The sequence below is a fragment of the Triturus cristatus genome, chromosome 11, assembly GCF_964204655.1.
Source record: "Triturus cristatus chromosome 11, aTriCri1.1, whole genome shotgun sequence".
Taxonomy (NCBI): Eukaryota; Metazoa; Chordata; class Amphibia; order Caudata; family Salamandridae; genus Triturus; species Triturus cristatus.
The window spans coordinates 1,093,677,940-1,093,700,302 of NC_140594.1; positions in this window are offsets into that span (position 1 = coordinate 1,093,677,940).

Sequence of the window (22,363 nt, forward strand, 5' to 3'; positions counted from 1 at the left end):
TGTTGCCACCCCCATATTGATTGGACATTGCTGTAGGTAGTTGTCACCCCTCCTTTTGACTGGACATTGCTGTAGGTAGTTGCCACCCCCATGTTGACTGGACATTGCTGTTGCCACCCCCCATTTTGACTGGACATTGCTGTAGGTAGTTGCCACCCCTCCTATTGACTGGACATTGCTGTAGGTAGTTGCCACCCCTCCTATTGACTGGACATTGCTGTAGGTATTTGCCACCCCCCATGTTGACTATACATTGCTGAAGGTAGTTGCCACCCCTCCTATTGACTGGACATTGCTATAGGTAGTTGCCATCCCCATATTGACTGGCCATTGCTGTAGGTAGTTGCCATCCCTCCTATTGACTGGACATTGCTATAGGTAGTTGCCAACCCCATGTTGACTGGACATTGCTGTTGCCACCCCTCCTATTAACTGGACATTGCTGGAGGTAGTTACCCCCCAATGTCGACTGGACATTGCTGTTGCCACCCCCCATATTGACTGGACATTGCTGTTGCCACCCTCCATATTGACTGGACATTGCTGTAGGGAGTTGCCACCCCTCCTTTTGACTTGACATTGATGTAGGTAGTTGCCACCCCCAGGTTGACTGGACACTGCTGTTGCCACCCCCCATATTGACTGGACATTGCTGTAGGTAGTTGCCACCCCCCATGTTGACTGGACATTGCTGTTGCCACCCCCCATATTGACTGGATATTGCTGTAGGTAGTTGCCACCCCCCCATGTTGACTGGACATTGCTGTTGCCACCCCCCATATTGACTGGACATTGCTGTAGGTATTTGCAACCCCCCATGTTGACTAGACATTGCTGAAGGTAGTTGCCACCCCTCCTATTGACTGGACATTGCTATAGGTAGTTGCCATCCCCATATTGACTGGACATTGCTGTAGGTAGTTGCCATCCCTCCTATTGACTGGACATTGCTATAGGTAGTTGCCAACCCCATGTTGACTGGACATTGCTGTTGCCACCACTCCTATTAACTGGACATTGCTGGAGGTAGTTGCCCCCCAATGTCGACTGGACATTGCTGTTGCCACCCCCCATATTGACTGGACATTGCTGTTGCCACCCTCCATATTGACTGGACATTGCTGTAGGTAGTTGCCACCCCTCCTTTTGACTTGACATTGATGTAGGTAGTTGCCACCCCCAGGTTGACTGGACACTGCTGTTGCCACCCCCCATATTGACTGGACATTGCTGTAGGTAGTTGCCACACCCCATGTTGACTGGACATTGCTGTTGCCACCCCCCAAATTGACTGGACATTGCTGTAGGTAGTTACCATCCCTCCTATTGACTGGACATTGCTGTAGGTAATTGCCACACCTCCTATTGAGTGAACATTGCTGTAGGTATTTGCCACCCCATATTGACTGGACATTGCTGTAGGTAGTTGCCACCCCTCCTATTGACTGGACATTGCTGTAGGTAGTTGCCAGCCCCATGTTGACTGGACATTGCTGTTGCCACCCCCCATATTGACTGGACCTTGCTGTAGGTAGTTGCCACGCCCCATGTTGACTGGACATTTCAGTTGCCACCCCCCATATTGACTGGACATTGCTGTAGGTAGTTGCCATCCTTCCACACCTCCTATTGACTGGGGATTGCTGTAGGTAGTTGCCACCCCCCATGTTGACTGGACATTGCTCTTGCCACCACCCATATTGACTGGACATTGCTGTAGGTAGTTGCCATCCCCCATATTGACTGGACATTGCTGTTGCCACCCCCCATATTGACTGGACATTGCTGTTGCCACCCTCCATATTGACTGGACATTGCTGTAGGTAGTTGCCACCCCTCCTTTTGACTTGACATTGATGTAGGTAGTTGCCACCCCCAGGTTGACTGGACACTGCTGTTGCCACCCCCCATATTGACTGGACATTGCTGTAGGTAGTTGCCACCCCCCATGTTGACTGGACATTGCTGTTGCCACCCCCCAAATTGACTGGACATTGCTGTAGGTAGTTACCATCCCTCCTATTGCCTGGACATTGCTGTAGGTAATTGCCACACCTCCTATTGAGTGAACATTGCTGTAGGTATTTGCCACCCCATATTGACTGGACATTGCTGTAGGTAGTTGCCACCCCTCCTATTGACTGGACATTGCTGTAGGTAGTTGCCACCCCCATGTTGACTGGATATTGCTGCTGCCACCCCCATACTGACTGAACATGGCTGTAGGTAGTTGCCACCCGCCATGTTAACTGGACATTGCTGTTGCCACCCCCCATATTGACTGGACATTGCTGTAGGTAGTTGCCATCCCTCTTATTGACTGGGCGTTGTTGTATGTAGCTGCCACCCCCATATTGACTAGACATTGCTGTAGGTAGTTGCCACCCCTCCTATTGATTGGACATTGCTGTAGGTAGTTGCCAGCCCCATGTTGACTGGACATTGCTGTTGCCACCCCCCATATTGACTGGACCTTGCTGTAGGTAGTTGCCACACCCCATGTTGACTGGACATTTCAGTTGCCACCCCCCATATTGACTGGACATTGCTGTAGGTAGTTGCCATCCTTCCACACCTCCTATTGACTGGGGATTGCTGTAGGTAGTTGCCACCCCCCATGTTGACTGGACATTGCTGTTGCCACCACCCATATTGACTGGACATTGCTGTAGGTAGTTGTCATCCCCCATATTGACTGGACATTGCTGTTGCCACCCCCCATATTGACTGGAAATTGCTGTAGGTAGTTGCCATCCCCCTATTGACTCAACATTGCTGTATGGGTAGGTGTCGTACTTGCCTTTTGCGACAAACGTGTCGGTTGCGGTTGTAGTAGTGCTCGGAGAGGTAGAGTATGAGGATTACATGCACAATAGGATTCATGGCTGCACATCTTGTTCAGCAGGAATCGTGTTGCGCTGCGAATCGGTGCTGAAATACTCCCCTTTCGGCTGCTCTGAGGCGTTGGTTGTAGCGACGGATTCGGCATATGGAAAGTACGTATCGTACTTCGGCATTTGGAATCAGACTTGCAAATGGCTCCGGACGACTCCTTTCTGTGTTTCCGGAGGCTTTTCGTTTGGACTATGAGGACAGAATCGGGGTGACCGTATCATTCGGTGAGTGAAGGTTTTTCTGCATCATGCTGCGTTATGTGATTTAACCGGCTCCCAATATCTGTCGGTTGTACTGTTCGCCTCCGGACGCAACTGGGAGGGCCTGCCAAACGACATCGGAATCAGGCCCTAAGTGTAGAATATGCAACAAATAGCAATTTTGCATATGAAATTAAAAAACAAATAGCACTAGCATACGTCCCAATCACTGTTGTAGCAGAACACTACAATTTATTAATAGAAAGCCCCTACTACCAAACAAATGAACAAAAACTAGGTCCACTACTTCGACTTCGAGGATACCTGGGTGGGAAGGCTGCACAGATCTGGACACAGAAGAAAGCCCAAATACCACATTCCATGGTGGAATGTATATAACTGTACCTTAAACAAAGAAGCAAAAACTAATACTGCTGTGGAAGAATGGCATAACGCTTTCCAAGCCACAACAGGCAGAACCCAACCAACCCTACATAAATTATTACAATCAATACAAAAATAACAAAGCTACCAACAACTAAGAATGGAACAGTCTGTAACCCAGCAAGGCCCAAAACTAACCAAAAAAACAAAGCAAATGTTTGAGTACTTACAATACAAAGACTCTACCCAAACACTAAAGGGCTAGAATACCTAGAAACAATAGCTAAAACCCTTCTTATAAAAAATGAAAAAGAAACACAGAAAAATCGTAATTCCAAAATAATTAGACAAATACATTTTTTTTATCAAACATCAAATATATAATGATTTTGTCAATTAATTTAAAATATCTTTTTAAAAAAATTGACATAATAATTATATTTTATATAATAAAAATAGCAATAACAATTACAAAAATTACATTTCCCTCCCATTATAAATAATTTAAAATTACTTCCTTTTTTTGTAGCTGAAGAAATGTAGTCCAAACTGCCATAAATAAATCCAAATGTAGAAAATTCCCAGAACTTAGTTAAAAATCCCCCCAAAAAATGAAAAAATACAACTGCAGAAAAAAGAATCCACTGGCAATAGCTCCATATACTTGAAACCATAAAAATTCCGAAAAATGTATTTAAAAAAAGAAACGCTCCCGGACTACCCGAAAATTAGGAACTGTAAAATAATTATTAGTTTACTAGAAACTAATACACAGTTCCTTAAAAAAAAGAAAGCATACTTCTCCCAACAGCAACTTCCAATCGACAAAAACCTGTTTAAAAAACAAAACAATCCCTCCTGCACAAATATACTGTAACATCATTTCAAAATACACATAAACATTAAGGGTGGGCGTAGTACTCCGCTCCACCCATGGAGTGTGCATAGTGCTGCCTGCGTCGTGGGGCACGAAGTAGGCGTAGCAGGCAGCGCTACACACGCCACAGCGGAGCAGAGTTGCCCGCCACCCGGCTCCTGCCCGCCCTCATTTTAAAATAAATTAAAGTATTTAAAAGTAAGAAAATATCTTACCTGAGGTGCGGCATCCCGGCACTCCCAGTTCCTCCTTCAGCGGCAACTTCTTCTTCACAAATGCGCATGCGCAGAGGCCCGCGCATGCGCATTTCTAGCTCCACTCCAATCAAACAAAATCAGGACAGGTGCTGGACAGTAAACATACATAATTTACTATTCCCACTCCAAACGATATTAATTCAGGGAAGGTGCTGGATACTAAACATATATATTCTATTTTTTTAATTTTTAGAGTTTTCTACAGTGCAAACAAAACCCTGAGTAGGGTATCAGAGTTCTTTCAAATACAAAGTAGAGTAAGTGTACACAACAGATTAGAGTAAGTATAAAAACATTTTGGCAAGGTTCGACAGATAACAAAGCGATAATAGAGATGAATTGTTCGGTGCAGTAGTAACAAGTTCAAGTACGTGATAATCAAAGAAGCGAGGGTGTCAAACATGGGAACAGTAGATTGTGAGGATTGTTAAGGAGTTAAGGGAGGAATTTGCTCATCAAGAATGATTTGGCTTCCCTTTTGAATAATGGTGTTGAGGAGATTCTTCTGATGAACGCAGGTAGTGAGTTCCATATTCTTGGTGGAGCTCCGGAGAAGGTTCTGTCAAAAGTTTTTTTTTTACTGAAGCGTGAAGGTTTCAGGAGTAGATTGTCGGAGGTCCTGGAGTGTCTGGTTCCTCCAGATATAGTAAGATTCTGGGATAGGTATTGGGGGGTGTTGTGGTGTAACGCTTTATGAGTGATACAGGCCATTTTTAGGTGAATTCTAACTTCGTAGGGAAGCCAGTTGAGCGCCTTCAGGTGAGGCGAGATATGGTCAAATTTCTTTGATGCTGTTAGGAGTCTTGTTGCTACGTTGCGACAAAAGGGCTGTTGAGGTTTTGGGAAGCCCCGAGAGGGTGGTACATCCATATTCCAGCCTCGATATGACTAAAGCCTAAACTTCAGTTTTGAGGTCAGGGCTCTCACTAAAAGGTTTCATTTTTCTGAGATAGCTGAGGAGAAAGCGGGCATTTTTAGCCAACAGGTTGATGTGTGTTTGCATATTAAGGTTCTTATCGAGTGTGATTCCACGCGATTTGGTAGAGTCTACCAGAATCAGAGTGCAATTTAGAGCAGTGATTAACTTGGTCCATTCCTTTATCACTGGAGAGTTTTTTGGAGGGGAGATTAAAAGAAATTCATTTTTTTGCAAGTTTTGCTTGAGGAACTTGGTCGTAAGCCAGTGGACGGTCTTTTCAAGAGCTTAATTCATCAGCTTGAGCTCTTCAATGGAAGTGACCTTGATGTAAAGTTGAATGTCGTCCATGTACATGTGGAAGGAGATATTCGCCTGCTGTAGTAGTTCGTTAGTGGTTCGACATAGAGGATGAATAGCGCAGGAGACAAGGTTGAGCCTTGTGGTACTCCCAGTACGTTAGGGGAAGAGGGAGAGAGATTTTTATTCACCTTGAACGTTAGTGTTCTGTTTTCCAGAAAGGATTTGAACCATTGAAGGACTGTGCCAGATAGTCCCATCCTGATTTCCATTCTTTTTAGAATTCTGTCATGATTGACAGTGTCGAAAGCTGATGGGAGGTCAATCAGGACTAGTAGACAGGTTTCATTACGGTCGAGAGCGAGTAGGGCATTGTCGACAATATGAAAAATTGCTGTTTCTGTGCTATGATCGGGTCTGAAACTCGATTGGCAGTCGTTCAGTAGTTTGAAATCTGTGATGTGTTGGTTTAATTGTTGCTGAACACATTTTTCCAAGATCTTGACTAGCATGGGAATGCTGGTTATATGTCGGACGTTATTAGGGTTGGAAGGGTTTTCGGTAGTTTTTTTTAGGATAGGGGTGACTTGACCAATTTTAGGCAATCCGGGATGTGTCCTCGCGAGAGTGAAGCATTGATGATTTTGGTCCATAGAGGGGAGATGATATGGTAGATGCGGGGAAGGCAGTTTGAAGGGAGAGGGTCATTAAAATGGTTATAGGGTGTGATGGTTGCTAGGGTTTTAGAGCTATCATTTACATCCTAAAGTTTAAAGGTAGACCAGTGAGAGTTATTTTTAGGCAAAGGTAGATCAAGTTAGGTAGGATTTTCGTCTTGTGTGTTCATTAGGTTAGCTGAGTTGATTGCTGCCGTCTTGAGCTCGTGTTGGAGGGAGTTTCTTTTAGCTGGGAAGAATGAAGAGAATTCTTCACTACTTAGCTGAGATTTCGAGTTCATGAGTGTGGTTTTGGCCAGTTTGTTTGATTGTTGTTTTAGCATTTCGAAGAGTTTCTTCGGTCTATTTTTTACATTGTCTAGTTCCGATCTGAAGAAGTCCTTTTTTTGATTGTAGAATACTTTTGTTATAGGAGTTTCTAGATTTTCTTAGGAGTTTGAGTTGGAGAGAGGAGGGATGTTGTCTCCATTTCCGTTCAGTTAGTCTCAGTTTACGTCTCTCTTTGATCAGGGGTCCGTTGAACCATTGGTTTTTGTCTTTGACCGGTATTCTTTTGAGTTTTGGTGGGGCTACTTAGTCAAATAATTTGGTCATCGTGGAGTTGTAGTGATCAGTGAGGTCACTGACGTCTGACATGTTGGAAGCCAGATTGTTCCAGTTGAGGTTTTTCGTGTCTCTTATCCAGAGTCTCGGATTGATTTGTTGCGTTTAAGTTTTCTTTTTAGCTGAGGGAATTTGGAAGGTGATAATGTGATGGTCTGACCAGTCGCAGGGTGTGGTCGAGATAGATTCAACCATTTTGTCTTTGGAGAGGACCCAGTCAAGTGTAGCAGCTTTGGAATGGGTGGGCTTTGAGATCAGTTGACTGGGGGTGAGTGCTTGCAATGTTCAACACTCCGTCCATCATCTCCTTTGGTTTTGTTTTGTTCGCCCTAAATTAGCAGGGTATGCCCAGACGTGGGTCCCTTGCTCATTTTGCCACTGGATTCAAGCTAGCCTGGCTGATGACGGCCGATTAGCCAGAAACTGGTCCCAGGATGCTTGTTTCCGGTCCAGGGAAGACATGACTTGGCAGTTCGGGTTGGACTGTTCCCATGAGGCACAGGGTCAGACTGATTTGCATATGGCAATATCTGAACTGGAGTGAGCTAAAGAATGATGATGGATTAAACCCAGATTAGTTGACGGGGGTGAGTGCTTGCAATGTTCAACACTCCGTCCATCATCTCCTTTGGTTTTGCTTAAAATATACCATGCGCCACGTGCATATTTTGTGATTACAGGGACATGTTGCCATTTAGGGACTACCACAACAAAGAATTACTGTGAAGCCTCTTTGTTGATTACTCTGCCCTGGCAGACTTTACATTTGGGCATGAACTGGCCATTGTTATCTCAGGCGTACCTTTGTCATGTCATGTGCATATCTGAATTTGTACCACCAACCATGCTTTCTTTGTTTTCATATGGTCCTTGCTGCTCTGGCCCCTTGGCACTTACCCATGGCATTCAGTGCTGTGCATGATTGTGCACAGACTTTCTTCAGCATGTTAATTGGTGTGTCACACTTTGGTTGCTGTGACAGTTTAATTTGCTTAGCTGTCTGCACACGGTGAGTGGCAATGGTATTGGTGTGTATATTTGTGCGATGAGAGGGCTGGTGTTGTCATATGGCACCATGCTATTTGAGAGGAATGGTTGGGTGCATGTACTGGCTACTCACCTGTTATGTTTTAACATTTGGTTTGGATTTATGACACATCTGTGTGTGTGTGTGTGTGTTTGGTGTAGGCTTCTATCCTGCTCAGGGGTGGGACAGGAAAGCATAATATGTCTACCCACCTGTTAGTTTGAAGAGGACAGTGCAATGGCTGACACATGCATCTGGGTGGAAGGGAGTGCTCCATCTTGATGAGCTGGGGACAAGGAGGCTTGGTGTGAGTGGTTGTGCAGGCCTCCCACCCCTCAAACAAACCTCCCAGGGAAGAGGTCTACCTACCTGGTAGGCGAGTGTAAACCATTCAATGGCTGGCACATGCCTTTGGGTGGGGGGAGTGATCCATCCTTCTCAGGGGTGGGTCAGGGGGCCTGGTGTGAGTTTTTGTGCAGGCTTCCCACCCCCAAACGGCCCTCCCAGGGAAGAGGTCTACCAACCTGTTAGTTTGCTTGTAGTGAGACAATGGCTTCCAAATGCTTCTGGGTGTAGAGTGCTCCATCCTGCTCAGGTGTGGGACAGTGGGCATGGTGGGAGTTGTAGTGCAGTTTTCCCACCCACAAACACCCCCCCCTGTTAAGATGGCTACCCGCCTGTTAGTTTGATGTGAGCAATGTAATCTCTGCCACATGCTTTTGGGGGGGTGCTCCATCCTGCTCAGATGTGGGACGGTGGCATGGTGGGAGTTGTGGTACAGTCTCCCCACCCCCAAACAGCCCTCCCTGGGAAGATGGCTTCCTACCTGTTAGGTGAGGGTTAACCATTCAATGGCTGGCAAATGCCTCTGGGTGGAGGGAAGTACTCCATCCTTCTCAGGGGTGGGTCAGAGGGCCTGGTGTGAGTTGTTGTGCAGGCCTCCCACCCCAAACAGCCCTCCCAGGGAAGAGGTCTACCCACCTATTAGTTTGTTTTTAGTGAGGCAATGGCTTCCAAATGCTTCTGGGTGTGGAGTGCTCCATCCTGCTCAGGTGTGGGACAGGGTACCTGGTGGGAGTTGTAGTGCAGTCTTCCCACCCACAAACACCCCTCCCTGTTAAGATGGCTACCTACCTGTTAGTTTGATGTGAGCAATGCAATCTCTTCCATGTGCTTCTGGGGGGGGGGGATTCATTCTGCTCAGGGGTGGGACAGGGGGCCTGGTGTGGGTTGTGTTGCAGGCCTCCCACCCCCAAACAGCCCTCCCTGGGAAGATGGTTACCTACCTGTTAGTTGAGGGTGAACCATTTAATGGCTGGCAAATGCTTCTGGGTGGGGGGGAGTGCTCCATCCTTCTCAGGGGTGGGTTAGTGGGCCTGGTGTGAGTTGTTGTGCAGGCCTCCCACCCCCAAACAGCCCTCCTAGGGAACAGGTCTCTAAATGCTTCTGGGTGTGGAGTTCTCCATCCTGCTCAGGTGTGGGACAAGGTCCCTGGTGGGAGTTGTAGTGCAGTCTTCCCACCCACAAACACCCCTCCCTGTTAAGAGGGCTACATACCTGTTAGTTTGATGTGAGCAATGCAATCTCTGCCTCATGCTTCTGGAGGGGGTGCTCCATCCTACTCAGGGGTGGGACAGGGGGCCTGGTGGGGATTGTGTTGCAGGCCTCCCACCCCCAAACAGCCCTCCCTGGGAAGATGGCTACCTACCTGTTAGGTGTGTGTGAACCATTCAATGGCTGGCAAATGCCTCTGGGTTGGGGGAAGTGCTCCAGTGTGCATGGTTGTAGTGCTGTTTGCCTGGACACATACAACCCTGTAAATGTTGGCTACCTTTGGGGTGATTCAGATGGAGCAAATGTTACATCTGTGGGACATGTGTTGGATATTGTGGTGCATATGGATACACTTGGGCCTCTGGGATGTAGCTTTGTAGTTTAGCTGGACAGTACATAGCTGTGTAAATGTCTACATTTGTTTGTACTTACCAGCCTGCACTCCCCTGGCTATTCCTGTGAGACTCTGGATGCAGTATGTCAAGCACCTTCTCCTTCCATGCAGTGAATGTTTTTGGTGGAATGGGAGGGCCACCGCCAGTCCTCTGAGCCAGCTCACGGTTCTTGATCCTCTTTTATTTCACAACCTTCTTCAAGTCATGCCACCGCTTCATGATTTCCTTATTTGTTCTTGGGGTGGTTCCTACTGCATTGACCTTATCGACTATCCTTGCCCACATTTGTGCTCTTGTGGCTAATGGTGTCTGTTGGACCAGGGTACCAAACACTTGTGGTTCTACTCTTATTATCTCATCTACCATGACTGTCAACTCACTCTCTGTGAATTTGGGCATTTTCTGTGTTGCCAGGGTGTGTGATGTGCAAAGGGGTTTAGGTGCAGGGGTGTGAGTGGTGGGGGTGGTGGTGATGTGCAGAGGGGTTAGGGGTGCAGGTGTGGGAGTGGTGGTGGTGCTGTGTGTGGTGTGAGTAGTGATGGTGTGCGGATTTGCCTCTCCTTTGTGCTCTGGTGTTGGGCCCTTCAGTTGTGGAGTATTGCAAAGGATTGTGGTCAGGTGGTTTTATACTCAGCTATGTGGCTGTGTCTAAATGGGGTGTTGCTGTCAGGTGTGTTGTGTGGGTTGTCCTGGGACTTGTATTTTTGTAGTTGCCATGTGGTTGTGTCATTGGGTTGTGTTATGTGTTCTTGGTGATCATGGCGGTCGGAAACAGCGGAACGTACCGCGGTCACATCGGGGATATCCTAATTTTCCGTGCGGTGTCTCCGCTGTCATGGTGGCGGTTTGGTGATTTTCCGCCGCGAATACGACCGCCGCGGACAGATTTTAGCCATCTCCGCCCACTATGGGCGTTTTTTCTTTGCCTCGTTCCGCTGCAGTCATTTTTTTGGGGCGGTTGATCCTAATTGTACCGCTGGTTTTTCCGTGGTCCCGGCGGGCGGTTGATTTGCACTACCAATGTGGTCGGGGTGGTTTTCCGACCGCCATCCTAAAGGGCCCCTAAATATATATATTTTTAATTTTTCATTTTTAGAGTTTTCCATAGCGCGAACACGCCTCTGAGTAGGGTATCAGAGCGTTTTACAATACAAAGTAGAGTAAGTGTACACAACAGATCAGACTAAGAAAAAAAACATTTTGGCAAGGTTCGACAGGTAACAAAGCGATAATGGAGATGAATTGTTCGGTGCAGTGGGAACAGGTTCAAGTACGAGATAATAATAGAAGCAAGGGTTTCAAACATGGGAAGAGTAGACTGTGAGGATTGTTAATGAGTACAAGGAGGAATTTTCTCATCAGGAATGATTTGGCTTCCCTTTTGAATAATGGTGCTGAAGAGGTTCTTCTGATAAACAGAGGTACTGAGTTCCATATTGTTGGTGCAGCTCAGGAGAAGGCTCTGTCAAAAGTTTTCTTCTTACTGAAGCGTGAAGGTTTCAGGAGTAGATTATCGGAGCTCCTGGAGTGTTTGGTTCCTCCAGATATAGTAAGATTATGGCATAGGTATTAGGGGGTGTTGTGGTGTAACGCTTTATGAGAGATGCAGGCCATTTTTAAGTGAGTTCTAACTTCGTAGGTAAGCCGGTTGAGCGCCTTCAGGTGAGGCGAGATATGGTCAAATTTCCTAGATGCTGTTAGGAGTCTTGCTGCTGCATTGAGACAGGCTTTAAAGGGGCTGTTGAGATTTTGGGAAGCCCCGGGAGGGTGGTACATCCATACTCCAGCCTCGATATGACTAAAGCCTAAACTTCAGTTTTGAGGTCAGGGTTCTCAATAAAAGGTTTCATTTTTCTGAGATAGCTGAGGAGAAAGCGGGCATTTTTAGCCAACAGGTTCTTATCCAGTGTGATTCCAAGCACTTTGGTGGAGTCTACCAGAATCAGAGTGCAATTTAGAGCAGTGATCAAGTTGGTCCATTGCTCTGTCACTGGAGAGTTTTTTGGAGGGAAGATGAAAAGAAATTCCATTTTTTGCAAGTTTAGTTTGAGGAAGTTGGTCGTAAGCCAATGTACGTTTTTTTTAAGAGCTTGATTCATCAGCTTGATCTCTTCAATGGAAGTGACCTTGATGTAAAGTTGAGTGTCATCCGTGTACATGTGGAAGGAGATATTCGCCTGCTGCAGTAGTTCCACATAGAGGTTGAATAGCGCAGGAGATAAGGTTGAGCCTTGTGGTACTCCCAGTACGTTAGGGGAAGAGGGAGAGAGATTTTTATTCACCTTGAACGTTAGTGTTCTGTTTTCCAGAAAGGATTTGAACCATTGAAGGACTGTGCCAGATAGTCCCATCCTGATTTCCATTCTTTTTAGAATTCTGTCATGATTGACAGTGTCGAAAGCTGATGGGAGGTCAATCAGGACTAGTAGACAGGTTTCATTACGGTCGAGAGCGAGTAGGGCATTGTCGACAATATGAAAAATTGCTGTTTCTGTGCTATGATCGGGTCTGAAACTCGATTGGCAGTCGTTCAGTAGTTTGAAATCTGTGATGTGTTGGTTTAATTGTTGCTGAACACATTTTTCCAAGATCTTGACTAGCATGGGAATGCTGGTTATATGTCGGACGTTATTAGGGTTGGAAGGGTTTTCGGTAGTTTTTTTTAGGATAGGGGTGACTTGACCAATTTTAGGCAATCCGGGATGTGTCCTTGCGAGAGTGGAGCATTGATGATTTTGGTCCATAGAGGGGAGATGATATGGTAGATGCGGGGAAGGCAGTTTGAAGGGAGAGGGTCATTAAAATGGTTATAGGGTGTGATGGTTGCTAGTGTTTTAGAGCTATCATTTACATCATAAAGTTTGAAGGTAGACCAGTGAGAGTTATTTTTAGGCAAAGGTAGATCAAGTTAGGTAGGATTTTCGTCTTGTGTGTTCATTAGGTTAGCTGAGTTGATTGCTGCCGTCTTGAGCTCGTGTTGGAGGGAGTTTCTTTTAGCTGGGAAGAATGAAGAGAATTCTTCACTACTTAGCTGAGATTTCGAGTTCATGAGTGTGGTTTTGGCCAGTTTGTTTGATTGTTGTTTTAGCATTTCGAAGAGTTTCTTCGGTCTATTTTTTACATTGTCTAGTTCCGATCTGAAGAAGTCCTTTTTTTGATTGTAGAATACTTTTGTTATAGGAGTTTCTAGATTTTCTTAGGAGTTTGAGTTGGAGGGAGGAGGGATGTTGTCTCCATTTCCGTTCAGTTAGTCTCAGTTTACGTCTCTCTTTGTTCAGGGGTCCGTTGAACCATTAGTTTTTGTCTTTGACCGGTATTCTTTTGAGTTTTGGTTGGGCTACTTGGTCAAATAATTTGGTCATCGTGGAGCTGTAGTGATCAGTGAGGTCACTGACGTCTGACATGTTATTAGGAGGAGTGATTACTTTCTCAGAGGGAAGCTAGATTGTTCCAGTTGAGGTTTTTCATGTCTCTTATCCAGTGTCTGGGATTGATTTGGTGCGAGTAAGTTTTCTTTTTAGCGGAGGGAATTCGGGAGGTGATAATGTCTGACCAGTTGCAGGGGGTCATCGAGATAGATTCAACCATTTTTTCTTTGGAGATGACCCAGTCAAGTGTAGCACCTTTGGAATGGGTGGGCTTTGAGACAGCTTGAATCAGGGAGTGGTCAGCTTGATAGCGTTGACCTGTTTATTTACAGGGTCTTCCTAGTGGAGATTGAAGTCGCAAAGGAATATGTCATTGGAGCGTGTGGTCGAGTTAGTTGTAATGATTTCTATAAGTTTGTCTGTGAATACAGCTTTCTTACCTGGGGGATGGTAAACTATATGTAGTTTGTATGGGTGGTTATCAGGAGATTTTATGAAGATCCCAAGGTATTCACACAAATCCAGGGGTTCGGAGTGAAACTTCGAAATAGCGATGTCGGATCGATGTATGCAGGCGATGCCTCCGCCCTTTTAATACATTATTTACTATTCCCACTCCAATTAAAAAAACTCAGGGAAGGTGCTGGACAATAAACATATATAATTTACTATATCCACTCCAAACTATATTAACTCAGGGAAAGTGCTGGACACTAAACATATATAATTTACAATTCCCACTCCAATCAAAAATAAATCAGGGAAGGTGTACACTAAACATATATAATTTACTATTCCCACTCCAAACCATATTAATTCAGGGAAGGTACTGGACACTAAACATATATAATTTACTATTCCCACTTCAATCAAAAATAAATCAGGGAAGGTGCTGGACACAAAACATATATAATTTACTATTCCCAAACCAAACTATATAAACTCAATGAAAGTTCAAAACAACATACACATAATATTAAAATACCCAAAAATTAAATATCATAAGCAAATATAAGATAAAACAGTTAAAAAAAATAATATATATATATATATATAATATATATATATATGAACCTATTCACAATTAAACAAAAATGTAAACAACATTTTTTAACATATTTTCAATTTACTAATATTTTTATTATTATTTATAATGAATTATAAAATGAATATAAAAATAATAATAATAATCTAAAACAATGTTATTAATTTACATTTTTAAAACATTTAATAATTACAAACCAAAGCAGTGAACATTTTTAAAATAAAATGTAAATATTAATCCATACACTATTTTAAAGTTAAAATTATTATTACACATGTTTATTAACTACAATATATATATATATATATATATACATATATATGACATGACTCTTAAATTTTTGTTGCCTGACTTACCAAACATCACATTTAGGAGAGCACCCTCTATGAGGGATGCTTTAGTTAAATCTAATCCTGAAGTCACGGAAACAGTCACTTGGTTATCACGTTCTGGCTTTTTCAAATGTACTACATGCCGTGCGTGCAAATTTGGAACCAATGTTTCTGAATACACTACAGCGTTCAGTAACATTCCAATACAAATAAAACACCATTACACCTGTCGCACGGATCATGCAGTTTATGTGCTTGAATGCACTTGCCATCTCAAGTATGTGGGCAGTACAAAATTACCGGTTTTCAATCGCATTTTGCAACATCTTCGTGCGATTGTTAACTCGGATTCCACGTACCCCGTTGCCCGACATTTTAAAGCCGTTCACTCCAACAAAATCAGTGACTTAAAATATTTTGTCATTGGGGCAGTGCCCCCTTCCATCCGTGGGGGTAACAGAGAGAAACTACTTCGCCAGTTAGAATCCTCTTTCATCCTATTGCTTGACACTAAAATGCCAAATGGGATGAATACGAGTGAGGATCTGCATAATTTTTTATAATAGTGTATCAACTTGGTATCTGATCCTTTGGATATGTTGTTTCTATGTAGATGAGTTATAAACTTTTGGATTAGTCACATATACATCTAGTTGTTTTATGCTTCTATGGCAGTTTCAATATCAAATTTATTTCTTCAAGATTATTTTTCTTTATTGTCTTCTGCTTTACCTCATTTTCTCCTTTCTCTCTCCCTTCACTGTTCTATTACCTTAATTTTCTTTCATCCTTATATTTGTTACATTTTAGGATTTTAAGCAATTATTGTTTATTTAATTTCCAAGCTTTTATTCAGAGAATATGAGCCTGAAACTGCATTATTTTCAACCAATGAACTGTGGATTAATGTTTTAGTCTATTTCAATTTTGATTGGGATCTACAACTGTATTTAATTAATTCTGGGGCACTTGCCGGATATTTGTTACAGTCATAGTATGCTCATTCATTATGATTTGCACTATTTTTAGTGAATGGTTGGAGTGTTGAACTCTTTGAAATTAATTCACATCAGATTCATGGTGATTACTCAGTTCTCTAGTATTTTGTTTATGTTTATTGAGCACGAAGAAACTGATTGGGTGTAACTATCTTTTTAAAGGAAGGTCCGGTCTCAGCGCGTCATGTGATCAAGATCGCGGAGGCGATCGAAACGCGTCTGAGGCGGACACTTGTCTGACTTATATGGAATAAATCAGAAATGAAATGAAACTTTAAACTGCTTGGCGTACTCTCATTGGACAAACAACAACGTGTGGGTTTCGTGGTCCGTACCTGTTTCTAGACTCCCCAGCTCGATTGGGAGTTCAGGACTTATCTTCATATATATATATATATATATATATATATATATAGGTATATATACCATATCAAGACAAAACACCTTTACATTAAACACATTTTGTAGTTTATCATATTTTAATATTGACTAATATATTATTATCAATTATTAACAACAAATCATAATTTAATATTTAAAATATTTATTTTTTATTTTCACTTTTTAAAAAAGATATTTAACTGTAATTCCATAAATGATATTCAATACACACAATGTTTCCCTAAAATTAATTAATGTATCTCAATATGGATAAAATATTTTAAAAAATATTTTTTTAGATTATATCTCATTTTTTTTAATACACCCCTAATCCCAAAAAAACATCCCACTCATGACAATACATTTTAGACTTAGTAGAAGTACATTTCAAAATGTATTTTCTTAGTTTAGTTTATTTTAAAAACAACATTCATCTCCTTTTAACTCAAAATTGCACTCATAAGTTTGAATATAAATAACTTAAATATTATAAATTTTATTTTATAAACTTTTTGCAATTTGTTTTTTAAAACAATCCACATTATCCCCAAAACCTCAAAATCCTTCTCATAAAAAAGTAATTTTTAATTGCATTAATATTAATTTAAACATTTAAATTTTTATAATTTTAAATTTTAAAACACTCCCCATCCCTACTCCCTATAAACCCAATATCCCGCACCTAAAAAAAAATTACACTTTCATTAATATTAATTTGAATATTTTAAATTTGAAATTATACATTTTTAAAACACTGCCCACCCTTATTCCCTATAAACCCAACATCCCGCTCCTAAAACAAAATTTCAAAAATAAATATCACATTTATTAACAATTATTATAACATTTACAAACATATACTACAATACAAAAAACAACATTTAACAAAACAATATCTTTTAATAACGATATTTTATTAATCAACATTTTTTACAACGATATTTTAAACAACACAGTAAATCGATAATATTAACATCGATATTTTAATCAACGATATTTTTGACTATTGACATTTAAAACTCGATATTATGACACAACCATATTTAAAACTCGATATTGTGTCTACTTACCGAGGAGTGTTTGCTGCCCATCAGGCCTGGGCCCACACCCATCTTCCCATCCATCCCAAACATCCTACCGGTGACTTAGCTTTCCTGTGAGTGAGTGGAAAAGTACTGGCAAGGTGCCTGATGCTGGTGCATTTTGTTTGACTTGACTACAACTCCCCTCAGACCTTGGTGCCGATTACGATCCGGCAAAAAAAATTCCCGTACGACTCGTATCCGATCCGGTCTTTTTACCGTACGAATCGTACAAGTGCCGTACAAACTGGCAAGTACGATTCGCATGGGAAAAAGTCCATACGAATTGCATTGGGAATTATTCCCCACACGTCCACGGGTCGGAAAAAGTGTCCGACACGTCCTCGGACGATTTACCGTACAAACATGAAAAGCGAAGTCCGACCGTGCAAGTACGATCCGTCCCGGGCGTCCGATTTTACAACCGTATGGTAAAAAGACCGTCCGCACCGAACTCCTATAGCAACCATGGAGACGTCCAAACAGGTGCCCGGTACGCGCCGAACCCCCCCCCCCAGCCCCCGTATGTACGCGCCGACCCCCCCAGCCCCTGTACGTTCGAGTCGACCCCCCCCAGCCCCCGTATGTTCGAGTCGACCCCCCCAGCCCCCGTACGTTCGAGTCGACCCCCCCAGCCCCCGTATGTATGCGCCGACCCCCACCCGTGTATGTACACCCGTGTACGTGTCGAACCCCCGTGTATGTACACCCGTGTATGTGTCGAACTGTACGTGTTGAACCCCCCGTGTACGTTCGAGTCGTACCCGCGTACTACGCGCTGGGGGTACGCACCGTACATACACGGGTGGGGGTACGACTCGAACGTACATGGGTGTACATACACGGGGGGGTTCGACACGTACAGTTCGACACGTACACGGGTGTACATACACGGGTGGGGGTACGACTCGAACGTACACGGGTGTACATACACGGGGGGTTCGACACGTACAGTTCGACACGTACACGGGTGTACATACACGGGTGGGGGTCGACTCGAACGTACGGGGGCTAGGGGGGGGTCGACTCGAACTTACGGGGCTGGGGGGGGGTACGGCGCTTACCGGGCCACCTACTCTGGTCGTTTCGCGCCGTACTTCGCTTTTTCGGCACTTTTTGGGTAACGTGAAAATATTGCCGTCCGGACTGCTGTCGGTTCGAATCGTACTTCCTGGGTCGTGAAATGCTGCCTGGAAGCGTCCCGACGTCACGTCGCAGCATTCCCGGATCACATTCGTATGCATATTTTCGTCGGTCGGTGTTTTTTACGATTCGTACGGAAATGGTGTTTCCGTGCGAATCGTAATTCCATGTTTGTAAAGTTTTACAACCGGGTACGAGTCGGACGGAGAATACGCTCCGACCGACGGTTCGTACCCGGTTTTTACCGGATCATAATCGGCACCCTTGTCTCCAGACACCATACAGCAGTGTCAGCCATCTTGCTAGTACATTTGATTGCACTCACTGTGAGGGATGCATAGCTCTAGTGGATCTGTTTGGGCTGTGTATGAGAAGGAGTGTTTGCTGTGACTACAAGTACTATCAGGACTGTGCCCACACTCACCTTCCCAGCCATTCCAAACAGCCTACCAGTGACTCAGCTTTCCTGTGAGTGAATAGAAAAGTACTGGCAAGATGTCAGATGCTGGTGCATGTTGTTTGGAGCACACAGCCTTGGTGTGAGTTTGTGAGAAGTATTTACATGGCAATAGTTTGGTGCATTTTCAGTTTAATTGTAGGTATATTTGTTATCAAAATGACATACACATCGCATGCTCTTTGACTCTAGCTTTTTTTATATGTTAAACCAGTAATTTGTTTAAGTTTATCCTTTACAGTGATGTTTCTAGGGGTGTAATTGGTAACTTTATTTGAATGTGGATTGGCTACTTACCAGTCGCAGGTGCTTCTGTGAGTGTATGGATGTTCTCAGGCGGAAGGATGGCACACACCTTCTCCTCCCACGAAGTGAAGTGCACAGGTGGTGCAGGAGGGCCACAACCAGTCTGCTGGCTTTGGGTGTGTTCCCTGCCCAGCAGTTTCTTGACCCTCCTTTGCACATCATAGTACCAGTTCCTGATATCATCCATTGTTTGCATGCAAGGTGTTTCAGCGTTCACCCTGTTGACTATCCTCTCCCATATCCTATTTCTCTGAGACAGGGGGACTGTTGGACATAAATAAACATATATTGTTTCTTAAGGATTGGGAGATGTTAGAACTGGCTGTAAGATTTTTGGGGACACAGTAAACAGGTTATATTGTGCAATGCCACTTCAAACCCCCTTTTAATTTGTAATATCTAAGGACATAACTGGGTTGAGCATTTTGGTAGCATTTATCACTCAGAAAGGGATATTGAATGAGAGGATGCATTGAAAAACCTTTTTATCTCTTCTACTGCAACTAGCCTATAACAGTGTACTACAGGGGAAGTTGAAGATGCTATACGAGCAAGCCCCGGCAGCAAGGCGCCAGGCCCCAGTGGGATCCCTATGGATCTTTACAAATATAACCCTGAACTCTGGGGACCCTTACTCATGAACCTTTTTTAATAACTCTTTATGTTGCACTATCCCCAAGTCCTGGTCCCTATCTATAATTGTGCGTATTTTTTAAAAAGGTGATAGGGTGTCACCTAAATGTTATAGACCTATCCGTTTGGTGGATACTTCTATAAAGATATTGGGGAGGGTTATTTTTATTTGCTTGCAGACATGGGCTGTGGATAATAGAATTGTATCCAATTGTCAATACGGTTTACGCCCTGGGTTATGTACAGTGGATCAATGCCTGAATTTACATCTGATAGTAAGGAAGTATATTGTCACCAGGCTCTGTCCGCTGTACCTAGACTTCATGGACCTTTCCACCGCATTCAATTTTTATAAATAGAACCAAATTATGGCTGATGTTAATTAATTTGTAGGCAGATATTTCGTTGGTGAATTTTTTTAATGGCCTCCATGAAAATTTGAGTGCACGGGTTCTGTAGGGTCAATCAGGCAAACTCTCCAAAACCTTTTCTCCAGCCAGTGAAATGTGCCAGGGGTGTGTGTTAGCCCTGTTACTTTATATTTATATATTAATTTAAGTGTGACTTTATTGGACTCGACTAAGGATGTACCAACAATTTCTAATTAATTATATGCCGACAATGCTGTGTTGTAGGCAAGAACCCCGCCAGCACTTCGTAATCTGATATAATCTTCTGTTCTTTTTATGAAACCCTATATATGAAAAAAAAAATGAGAAGTCACATATTATGGCTTACAGCCAGGGTAGAAAAGTTGGGCCATTACTAAACTTGGGTGATAAGCAGCTAAGTGCAGTTACTAATTTATTTATCTAGGGCTGGATTTTGATGCAAGCAATTCCTGGCAGATGCAAGTAAATACTGCTTGACGAAACTAGCCAAGAGGGATGGTAGGTCTCCTATTACTTCTTTCCTTAACATTTATCAAATGCAATGTGTACCTACATCCACCTATGGAGCCAGGGTTTGGGTGTTCCATAATGCTGCTCCCATTCAGGTTGAAGAGAATAGAATCTGTAGAAACTTGCTAAATCTCCCGCCCTCGAGTGCCTATTTTATCTTGCATTCTGAACTAAATCTAGAGTATATGATAGATCGCATTAAATTAGCTCCCCTGGGTCAGTGTATGGAGTAATAAGGAGGCTAGTTTTAAGAGATCACTTATTGAAGACTGTATGAAGTTGGATAGGGGCTCTGCTATACCTTGGTTGAGCTATGTTTGCATAACTTTGGATGATATTGGCTTCCCTGATTGTTTCGCTGATCACTAAAACTGCTAAAGAATTGGTCAAGCATAGATTTTTAGAGTATGTTACTACGTTGAGGATTCAGGAGGCTACTAGTAAGCATACTTACCATCTGCCATTACCATACCATGTTTGCAACATGTGACACAGCCTTGTATTTAACATTATAGCTAACCAAATGGGCAAGGTCCCTTAATTTAGATTTAGGTCAGGCATGGTCTGGCGTCTAGCACGTTTTTATGGAACAGAAGGTACATGGAGTACAGTACTCCTTCCCTGTCATGATAAGTCGGAACAGTCTTTATTGCACTTTATATTCTTTTGTGGATTTTACAGTCAATTCTTTCAATCGTGTCTTAAACCGTTATTAATTAAGGGCCTGATTATGATGGAGGTGGGACTGCCACCATCAGGCCATTGGTGGTGGTCCTACCGCCATCGACCCCTGCAGGCCCACTCGCTACATTAGGATGCGGCGGCCGGAGGGACCATCCGCCTCGCATCCAACGGGCTGAAGAAGCCCGTCGGACTGTCAGAGGGACTGCAATCCCTACAATAGGGTCGGTGCCTGCTCAGGCACTGCCGTAGAAATTACAATTTCCCTTTCTGCCAGACATGAAAAGGCCGGCAGAAAGTGACATTGGGGGCCCCTAGCGGGCCCCCCTTTGCCCATGGTCCTCCGCTATGGTGTCCGGGGTGCCCTCTTAAACATCCCTGCACCATGTGACAGGCAGCGCATGGTGCCTGTCACAAGGTGCAGGGATGTTTACAAACATGCCTCTTAGCAATAAGGCCTGTGCTGCAGCCCTTTTTTGGGCCCAGCACAAGCCTCAATGCTAAGAGGCATGTTTCCGACTGCCTCCACAGTGGTCGGATTGTAATTTGTTCTGGTGGGGCCGCCGACTCCTTGTCGGCCAGTCGGTTCCATACAGGATGGCGGTCAGTCGCTTGTCCGACCGCCCAGACCCTAAGCTTGCTTTCCACAATGTAGGGTGGCATTAACTTATCTTTAATTGTTGAATAGTCCTGAAACCTGTTTTAATGTATGTTGTTTTCTAAGATGGCCATCCAAAGTCGAAAATCAATGGAGAGTAGATAAAAAGCGATTTTAGCAGTTTTTTGGAATTATGAATTGTAGCGATTATTTGAACTATTTATTGTACTATAATGTGATTGTAATGCTGTGATAAAGAATGTTCGTATGCATATTTTATTGTATTGTTTTTATCTTGTGCTTTTATGATCTTTTTATTAGATCGAATAAAGAAGAATTGATTGATTGAAAT